Source organism: Triticum aestivum, chromosome 1A, assembly GCF_018294505.1.
Source record: "Triticum aestivum cultivar Chinese Spring chromosome 1A, IWGSC CS RefSeq v2.1, whole genome shotgun sequence".
NCBI lineage: Eukaryota > Viridiplantae > Streptophyta > Magnoliopsida > Poales > Poaceae > Triticum > Triticum aestivum.
In genome coordinates, this window is record NC_057794.1 from 60,852,552 (window position 1) to 60,861,933 (window position 9,382).

At 47.5% G+C, this 9,382-nt stretch overlaps 1 pseudogene; it reads right to left on the reverse strand.

The window, feature by feature from the left end:
- Positions 1–1,711: 1,711 nt before the first annotated feature.
- On the reverse strand, positions 1,712–3,610 carry LOC123190085 (uncharacterized; annotated as a pseudogene).
- Positions 3,611–9,382: the final 5,772 nt, after the last annotated feature.

The window sequence follows — 9,382 nt, forward strand, 5'->3', positions numbered from 1 at the left end:
CCGATGCGGTGACACCGGCGGGTGCCACCATTCCTTCTTGAAGGGCGTCGTTGGTAGCCATGCCCTACTTTCCTTGGCATACCGGGGGAAACCCTAGGACTTGTCCGGACAGCAGCGTCGTCGGCGTCGCATACCTTCTTGGAGGTGCTGCTTGGTATGCGGCACTCGGAGCCTTGGGCTGTGGTGGGGTGTTTCCGGAGGGCGCAGCGGTGGCGGGCCTTCCGCGCTTTGTCGAGCTGCCGTTGTTGGCATTATGTTTCTTCTTCTTTTTGTCTTTGGGTTTGTTGTGCTGCTCGCCCCAGCGTCAAGATGTATCTATGTTGGCTGGTTGCTTTGGAATACAAAGCGGGGGGAAACCCTTTTTCGGTAAAAGGGCGCTGCAGGTTAATTTGTAATCTGATGGCATACTATCAGCCTTTTTGTGTTTTACAATTATCTGCTGCCCGAATTACAGTTAATTTCACCATTGTAATTTTTTTAGTCACACACCTAAATTAGTGGTAGTTGTTTGATTTTTTTTTAGAAAGTTTGATGTTATCTCCATGCCTCCATTGTTTCTGTTCAGGCTGTGCAGGAACTCCTTGGAGTAATTTTTGGACCATAGCCATTCATTGCTACAGTGTATTTTCTACTATTTGCATTGTAAACAAAGATGTAATTCACAAGCTAGGATATAGTAATTTTCTAACCATAGCCATTCATTTGTTACAGTGTATTTCTGAACTATTTACAGTGTAAACAAAGTTGTAATTCACAAGCTAGGATACGTTAATTTTTTAACCATAGCCATTCATTGTCACAGTGTATTTCTGAATTATTTATAGTGTCAACAAAAATGCACTCCCTCCGCCCCAAAATAAGACACTTATTTTAAGACGGATGGAGTAATTCACAAGCTAGGATACAATAATTTTTTAACCATAGCTATTCATTGTTATAGTGTATTTCCGAACTATTTACAGTGTCAACAGAGATATAATTTACAAGGTAGGATACAGTAATTTTTAGCTGTTCGTTGTTATAGTGTATTTCCGAACTATTTACAGTGTCAACATAGATATAATTTACAAGGTAGGATACAATAATTTTTCGAACATAGCTATTCATTGTTATAGTCTATTTCCGAACTATTTACAGTGTCAACAAAGATATAATTTACAAGTTAGGATACAAATAATCTTTTGAACATTGTCATACAATGTTACAGCATGTCTGAACTTTTAACAATGATTGAGTAACTTTTTACGGTGCTTTTTCTATATATTTTGATAGTAATTATCATGCACAACTATAGTAAATTTGAGCCATAGATCTAGGTGAGTCAAGACTTTACAATTTCTACTGATTGCTTATGACAGTAACTAGGAGGTGTTTTTCATGTGATTGACAGCTGTCTTGTTATTTTTTTTACAGTATCCTGGTGTCCAGTGCTAGATGTAATAATGTAACAAATGCTTCAGTGTGTTTCTGCTCCTTAACTGTTATACATATGCTCCAGTTCAGTGTGTACCAATCGATCTAAATTGACAGTGGCAATAAAGCACATTTACAGTGTGTTTCAAGCAGATTTCCTTGTTATTTTTAGTTCTCTGTTTAGTGTAACGTTACAAATGCTTGAGTGTGTAAGATGATCACTTGTTGTCAACCCTCTTCTGAAGTTTCCCTCTGTTGGCACTGCTTGAACGTGTAGTTCAGAAGTTGTAAGATGAAATGCAGTGTAATGTTCCTTCGAGTTTCCCTCTTCTTAAAGAGCATCCAGAATCATCACGCACCATAATAAACAATAATCTAAGAAGAGATTTAGCTCAGCCTAGCAGCACTTCAATTTGGGGTGTCGAAGTGGAACAGCAGTCTAGGACGGCAAGTTTCTCGTCGTTGCTCCAGGTGCTATGCTTGCTCACCACCTCCCAGTGGCAGGGCCCCCCTTTGTCCTCGACATGACCATGCTTGAACAGCGTGATACGGCGCAGCGCCGGGGAAGTATCCACCACGAACCTCACGAGGTGGATTAGCTGATGATGTATCCTGCTCGTGCTCTGAAAGCCAACAACCACCAGCTCCTTCAGATGGCGGTGGCGCTGCCAAGAAGATGACGATGATGGCTGCTGCGTCTGCAAGTAGGAGGAGACATTCTGACGACCTGGCTCCTCCTCATGTTGGCACTGGGACTGGGACTGGGACTGGGACTGTGAAACATGAAACATGAACATGAAGGCTCTCCAGCAGTGGTGCTGCCTGGATGAGGATGCGCGGCCATGAGACATCCCAGGAGGATGGCACATCCGCAACAAGCAGCTTCTTCAGATTGGGCATCAGAGAAAACTGGTTCTTCAGATTGGGTAGAATCCACATCTCTGGCCCAGTAAAGCGCAGAATGAGATTCCTCAAGCTGATGGCCGCGTCTTTCAACGAGAGCATGAACAAGGCAATCAAGTGGTTCACAATGGAGTGGTTGTCCAGTGGACCAATGGAGAAGACGAGGCTCACATGCGCAAGGCAAGGGACGTTGGCGTCGGAGCACAACAGAACCCTGGCATCCACGGCAGTGAGGCTCTCGAGCTTGGGGAGAGACCGGAGCTTGACCGTCATCAACGGGCCGTCAGCGACAAGCTCTCTGATTTCTTACATGGGCGCGTCGAACACCAGCCAACGGGCCGTATCCTTGTCGAAGGAGCAGGCGACGAGATGCAGAACCCGCAGCTGCGGGCACGCAGCGACCACGCCCTCGTAGACGGCCGCCGGCGTAGAGCAGGGCAGGTCCCGCAGCAGCAGCGTGGTGAGCGCGGTGAAGCCATCCAGCGGCGGGGGCAAGCAATTGACGAGCTTGAGGCTTCGAAGGCGGGACTCGCCGGGCTTCCTGCTGATACGACCACGGGGGAACGTGTAGACCGGACGAAGATGTGTGATCGGCTCCGTCGACTTGGCAACGACCTCCAGATCCTCGACACCCCAGGAATCGACGGCGTCCACGACCAAGCGGTTGATGCTGGCGGAGGTGCTGAAGGCGAAGAACTCGAGCGACAGCCTGCTGCACGCACGCCGGTGGCGGCGGGCTCTGAGGCTCCTGACGGAGCTGACCATGGCGCGCATGGCGCGGCGCTCGTACCGCCCGATGATGGGGCGTAGCCTCCGGCTACACCCGCGTAGCGCGTCCGATGTGACTGCCTCGTTGAGGAGGTCGAGCCACCGCCGGTAGCGCGGCGGGAGCGCGTCGCTGACCTTGAGATCCAGGGCGGGGAGCTCGCGAGGGAGGTGGGCCAAGCGCCTGCAGAGCGCGGCGGCGCCGAGCGCGCTGCGGGTGTCGAGACGGCCCAGGATCTGGAGGATCAGGTCGTCGGAGAGGGCATTGAGGCGGTCCTCATCGCGCGGCCGCCGGAGGGGGAGCCGGCGCCGGCGAGAAGACAGATCCTTTCTAGCCATCGCTTTCCTCGGAGAACGATTAGTTCAGCGGTTCCGGCGGAAATTTGCGACTGGATGGAGGATCGGCCGAGTGGAAATATAGTGGCGTTTGTCCGATGCTTGTCGGAATCGTGGGCTCTGAATGGGGATCGAAGACGGAGAGACGGCGTGGTCCGGCGGTTGGGGAAAGCCAGCAAAAACGCGTCATTTCTATTCTTCTTCTCTACTTTTTTTTAATGGGATCTTTTCTTCTTCAGTAAGTATGGCCTCATGATTTTTTTTACGGAACCTAAATGTATTTTAGAATTTTATTTTTAATCATTTATTGGCTTACCAACGAAACACAAGTTTATTTGATAAGTCGATAAAAGGCAAAAACAATTAGGGCACGGCGAGCAGGTGGCTTCAACCGGACACCCCGCATACCAACTAGGATCGAGTGTCGAACCAAGCCTCGGACAGACTCCTGCATAGGAGCCAGTGGGAAGTTAGAGAAAAAGAAAATGGCAAATGACCACAATGCAAAAAGGTGAGAAAAAGGAAGAAGAGATGAGGATGATGGAGCATTGTTTTATGTTGTGTGGTTGGGTAAAAAATCAACATAATTTTTTATTGCCTAGGTGGATAGGCTGGGGCATCATAGTTCGTGCATTTAGTGGTTTAACTTTAGGACACCGATCACCACCCAACGTTTGGTCTATGGACCTCCCAAACCAAACAAAAGGTTCGATGCGACAGGTTGCCCCGAAGGAGCGATTTCGTTCAGGCAGAGAGGCCTCCTAGCCCGAACACCCCTTTCCGTCGCTCTACATGCCTTTTCTCTATAGAAAGAAAAAAAGAAAAAAGCCCAGAAGCGCACATATAAAAAAAGTCTTTTTTTGCCGTGACAAATAAGTGACAAATAAACACTGCATTTGGCTATGTTTAATCTTTCGTCGTCCATAGCAAATATTTGTTTCCTGAGCTATAAACTTGTCGTTATGGTCTCGAAGGATAGCATCTACCGCCCCTTTCAATAGATCATGATCAAGCACAACAACGACAGCATGGAAGGCTACGGCGATTACCGGAGCACCGGGCCATGGAGGAAGGAGCTCGGGGTCGGTGGTCTTCTTGGGAGGCGCCAGGAGCATTAGGAATACCAGAGGGAGCTCGAGGAAGGCGGCAAAGGCACTGGAGCTCGTCAGAGCTAGGGAATTAGACAAGACAACGACATACCAAAGACAAGGAACACGACGTCTAGGCTACGATTTGGGGGCGACTCGCTCCAATTGCTTTGGCAGAGTAGGGAGGGGCGGCAAAGTTTCTTGACATGGCGGCGTGGCTCAAGATGGCCAGTGGTCATTGCCACTGACGGCGTGACTGAACACGGGCGCGTGCAGGCCGCCCTATTCATGCCACGAGAGGCAGAGAGGAGGGATAGGGGAAGGGGAGAGAGAGGGCTAGGCAGCGTTGTAGCACGTCCATGGCGAGCATCATCGTCCATCGTGGTTAGATGTATTACACACATGGGAGAGAAAGAGAGAAGGAAGATGATGACGTGTCCCAAAACCACCTAAATCATAGCAAAACCACTGAAGGGGTAGATTTACCCGATTTTAGACATTTCAGGGTCAAAATTATACCAAAATTGACTTTAGTGGGTTATTTGTCCACCGAGGCACACTTGAGGATGAAAAATAGACTTTTTCCCTCTGTTTCTTTAGAAGACTTCTTTCCCTCCGTTAGGTTCTTACCGGCCTACGCAAACGAAGCCCAAGTTGGGCCTGGATAAGAGGATTGTGGAACCGCGCTCATATGGCAGAACGGGCGGTTTGCTAATGGTCTGGAAGAAGGAGGTGAGGATCTACTCCCAGACCACCGCACGAGGGGGGATTGATGTTCATGTGCATGAGACAAATGGTGATATTTGGAGAATGACGGGTATATACGGAGAACCAAGCTGGGAGCATAAGGATCGTACATACCAATACGAGACTTGCACGCCCAGTCTAGATTACCTTGGGCCATTGTTGGTGAATTCAATGAGATCTTATTGTCATCGGAAAAGGAGGGAGGGGCGCCAAGATAGCAAGCTCGGTTGCAAGCTTTCCAAGATGCATTATCAGATTGTGATCTCGAAGACCTGGGATACATGGGGGATAAATTCACGTGGTTCCGGGGTGGTCTGAAAGAGCGACTTGATCGAGCTGTGATGAACGGCGGGTGGATAAGTATGCACCCATATGCAGGCCTGCGTAATTTGGATATGGGCAAATCAGACCACAGGCCCATAATGCTGGATACAAAGTATCTTGCGGGTGTGGCAGAAGCAAAGCCACAGTATAAAAGGCGTTTTGAAGCAAGGTGGCTAGAAGAAGAAACGGTGGAAGAGATCGTCAAAACAGCATGGCAAAAGGCACATCACCGAGGCCTTTATACCAATTTGCATGAGAAAGTGGATGCTGTTCACCGTGATCTGCATGAATGGGATAGGAAAGTCCTCAAAGGACCTCGAATTCGCCTGAATAAAGCCCAAAAGGAGCTGGAAAAGCTGATGCAAGCCCCATTCACAAATGAGGTTCGCTCGAGGCAGAAGGAATTATCAGTATTGATAGAAAACTTGCTAGATCAAGAGGAAATTTTCTGGGCCCAGAGAGGCAATGTTAGATGGCTTCGTAGAGGCGATCGCCATAGTCAGTACTTTTATAACTTGGCCTCTGCTAGGAAGAGGAGGAATCTGATTAAGAAAGTGAAGGATAATAACAACGGGTGGGTGGAGGGAAATGATAACCTCAACCCGCTTATTTCAAATTATTTCTCTGGCCTTTTTTCTTCTAATGTTACAGAATATGATCAAGGCTTGTTGCATACGGTGAAACCAAAAGTCACCACGGAGATGAACACAACGCTGATGGAGTCATACACGTGGGAGGAGGTACGGAAGGCCCTTTTTCAGATTGGGAATATGAAGGCACCCGGGCCCGATGGACTGCATGCAATTTTTTTCAAACGTTTCTCGCACATCTTAGGTGATGAACTTACTGATGAGGTGCCAGAGGCAGTCCACAACAGGAAAGCGCCGACCGGTTGGAACCAAACAAATATAGTGTTAATTCCGAAGGTTGATAGCCCGGAAGTAATCACACAATATCGACCTATCAACTTGTGCAACGTTGTCTACAAAATCATATAAAAAATGATTGCAAACAGACTCAAGAAGATACTTTCAGAGGTAATTTCTCCAACACAGAGTGCTTTTGCCCCTGGAAGACTTATAACTGACAATGTGTTAGTAGCTTATGAATGCTTTCATGCAATAAAGAAGAAGACCCATGGCTCGAATGGAATTTGTGTAGTAAAATTGGACATGATGAAGACATATGATGGAGTAGAATGGTTTTTTTTAGAACAAATGATGCTGAGATTGGGATTTCACTCGGCCTAGGTGGAAATGATAATGCAATGTGTCTCCTCAGTGACATATAAAATAATGTTCAATGGAGTGGAATCGGATGAGATCATACTATCAAGAGGTTTAAGGCAGGGAGATCCTCTATCTCCATACCTGTTCTTGATCTGTTCGGAAGGGCTTTCTAGCCTATTAGCTCATGAAGAAGAAGTGGGTGGTATTGAAGGGATACGTGTTTGCAGAGATGCACCATCTATGTCCCACTTGCTTTTTGCAGATGATTCGCTGATTCTTATGAAAGCAAATGCTCAGAATGCAAACACACTGAAAAGAATTCTAGAAGTTTACTGTGGGAGTAGTGGGCAGTGTGTAAGTACCCCTAAATCGAGCATTTTCTTCAGTCCGAATACAAGTGTGCTGGTTAGAGAAGAGGTATGTACAAATCTGAATATTCTAAGTGAGGCATTAACATATAAATACCTGGGTCTTCCCACTATTGTGGGAGTGGATAGAAGTGACTGTTTTCAACACCTTATTGATAGAATTTGTCAGAGAATTAAGGGTTGGAAGGAGAAGGTGCTCTCAATGAAGGGGAAAGAGATATTGTTGAAGGCAGTAGCCCAAGCAATCCCCTCTTATGCTATGTCAGTTTTTAAACTACCCAAAAATATTTGCAAGGCAATTACAGATGAGATTGCAGGTTTTTGGTGGGGTGATAGTGAGGAAAAGAAGAGGAAGCATTGGTTTGCATGGTGGAAGTTATGCATCCCCAAGATTAAAGGTGGATTGAGGTTTAGGGACCTACACAGTTTTAATCTTGCTTTATTAGCAAAACAGTGTTGGCGCTTACTCCAGAATCCCGAATCTTTGTGTGCACGAGTTCTAAGTGCAAAGTACTACCCTGATGGAAATATACTCATGGCAGGACCTAAGAAGGGTTCTTCCTTCACTTGGCAAAGTATTGTAGCGGGTATACAAACGTTTAAGAGAGGATGCATTTGGTGTGTGGGTACCAGTTCATAGATAAATATCTGCAATGATCCTTGGATCCCCACTAGTGAAACAAGGAAAATTATAAATCCAAGGGGAGCAACTATGTTGAGCAAGGTGGAGGAACTAATCGACCCTTATATTGGGCAATGGGATGAGAGTTTGATCCGAGATGTTTTCTGGCAAGTTGATGTACATCGGATCTTACAAATTCCTCTCCGAGTGCACCTGATGGAAGACTTTGTATCATGCCATTACAATCGATCTGGTGTCTTCAATGTGCGACCGGCCTATCACGTGCAATTCCAACACCAGCTTGGAGGCAGGGAGAATGTAAGTGCAGCACAAGGCAGTCGGCCAAATCATATCTGGAAATGTGTGTGGGGATTGAGAATTCCTGGCAAAGTTAAACACTTCGTGTGTAAGGTGATTAGGGGAGTTTTACCATGCTATGGTACCCTAGCAAGCCGCCATATACCAGTCACGGGACAATGCCCGATATGCCAGGCAGGATATGAGGATGCTCAGCACTGTTTATTCACATGTAAGAGGGCGAAGGATATATGGAAGGAGCTGGGACTCGAGGCTGAAGTTCTGCAAGTTGTGGCGGAGGACCGGTCAGGCGCATTCACTTTGGCTACCCTCATAGAGCGTCACGATTCAAAAAACTCTCTATCTGTGGCCGAGTTAGTTGCGGTGGCAAGCTGGTATATCTGGTGGCAATGACGACAAATTGTTAAGGGCGAGACAGTCCGAGAGCCGCACCGAACCGCCATTTCAATACGAGTTCTAGCAACAAACTTTATTCGCTCACTAACACCGAACCAGCCGTTGGTTAAGCGTGATCATATGTGGCACAAGCCAACGAGAGGAGTGGTTAAAATCAATGTGGATGCATCTTTCAACGCTGAAAATATGACTGCAGGCACAGGAGCAGTGGCACGAGATGAACATGGTGACTTTATAGTGGCTGCTTCCTGGTTCATACCGCATGTGGAGTCAGTAGATGTGGCAGGGATGATTGCTATCCGGAATGGGTTCTATTTGGCAGGCAAGATTGGTTGTAACATCCTACACATCGAGTCGGATAGTTCAAATGCAGTGTGTGCTCTCATCTCTGAAACTCTCCTGGGACAAGAAGCGGCTATCCTTTTAGAGAGCAAAGAGATGGGCTGGATTATGTGAACTATGAAGTAAGTAACTGCCCTAGGGAAGCAAACTGTGTAGCTGATTGTATAGCTAAATCATCTCTAGCTAGTAGATCTTCAGATTTTTGGGAAGGTGCTATCCCAGATTTTATTTCTCACCACATTATAAACGATCTTGTCATTATGTGAGAAATAAAGTTTTACCTTATAAAAAAAACCGGCCGGGCCCATTGCGTTGCATCCTCCTCGGTAGCTGCGCAGTTTGCGCTGCCCGGGCTAGCCGGTAGGGCAGCGCGTTGGCGACAGCGTTCGAGCCGCGAGCTGAGAGTCGGCGGCGTCCCCGTGAGATGACGGAAAGCGGAGCGTGCCGCCGAGCGCGCCGATGCCGGTGTCCGTTGAGGGACTTGGGAGCGCGGTGGCGGCCTTCCCGACATCCGCCGCGAGGGCACGCGGA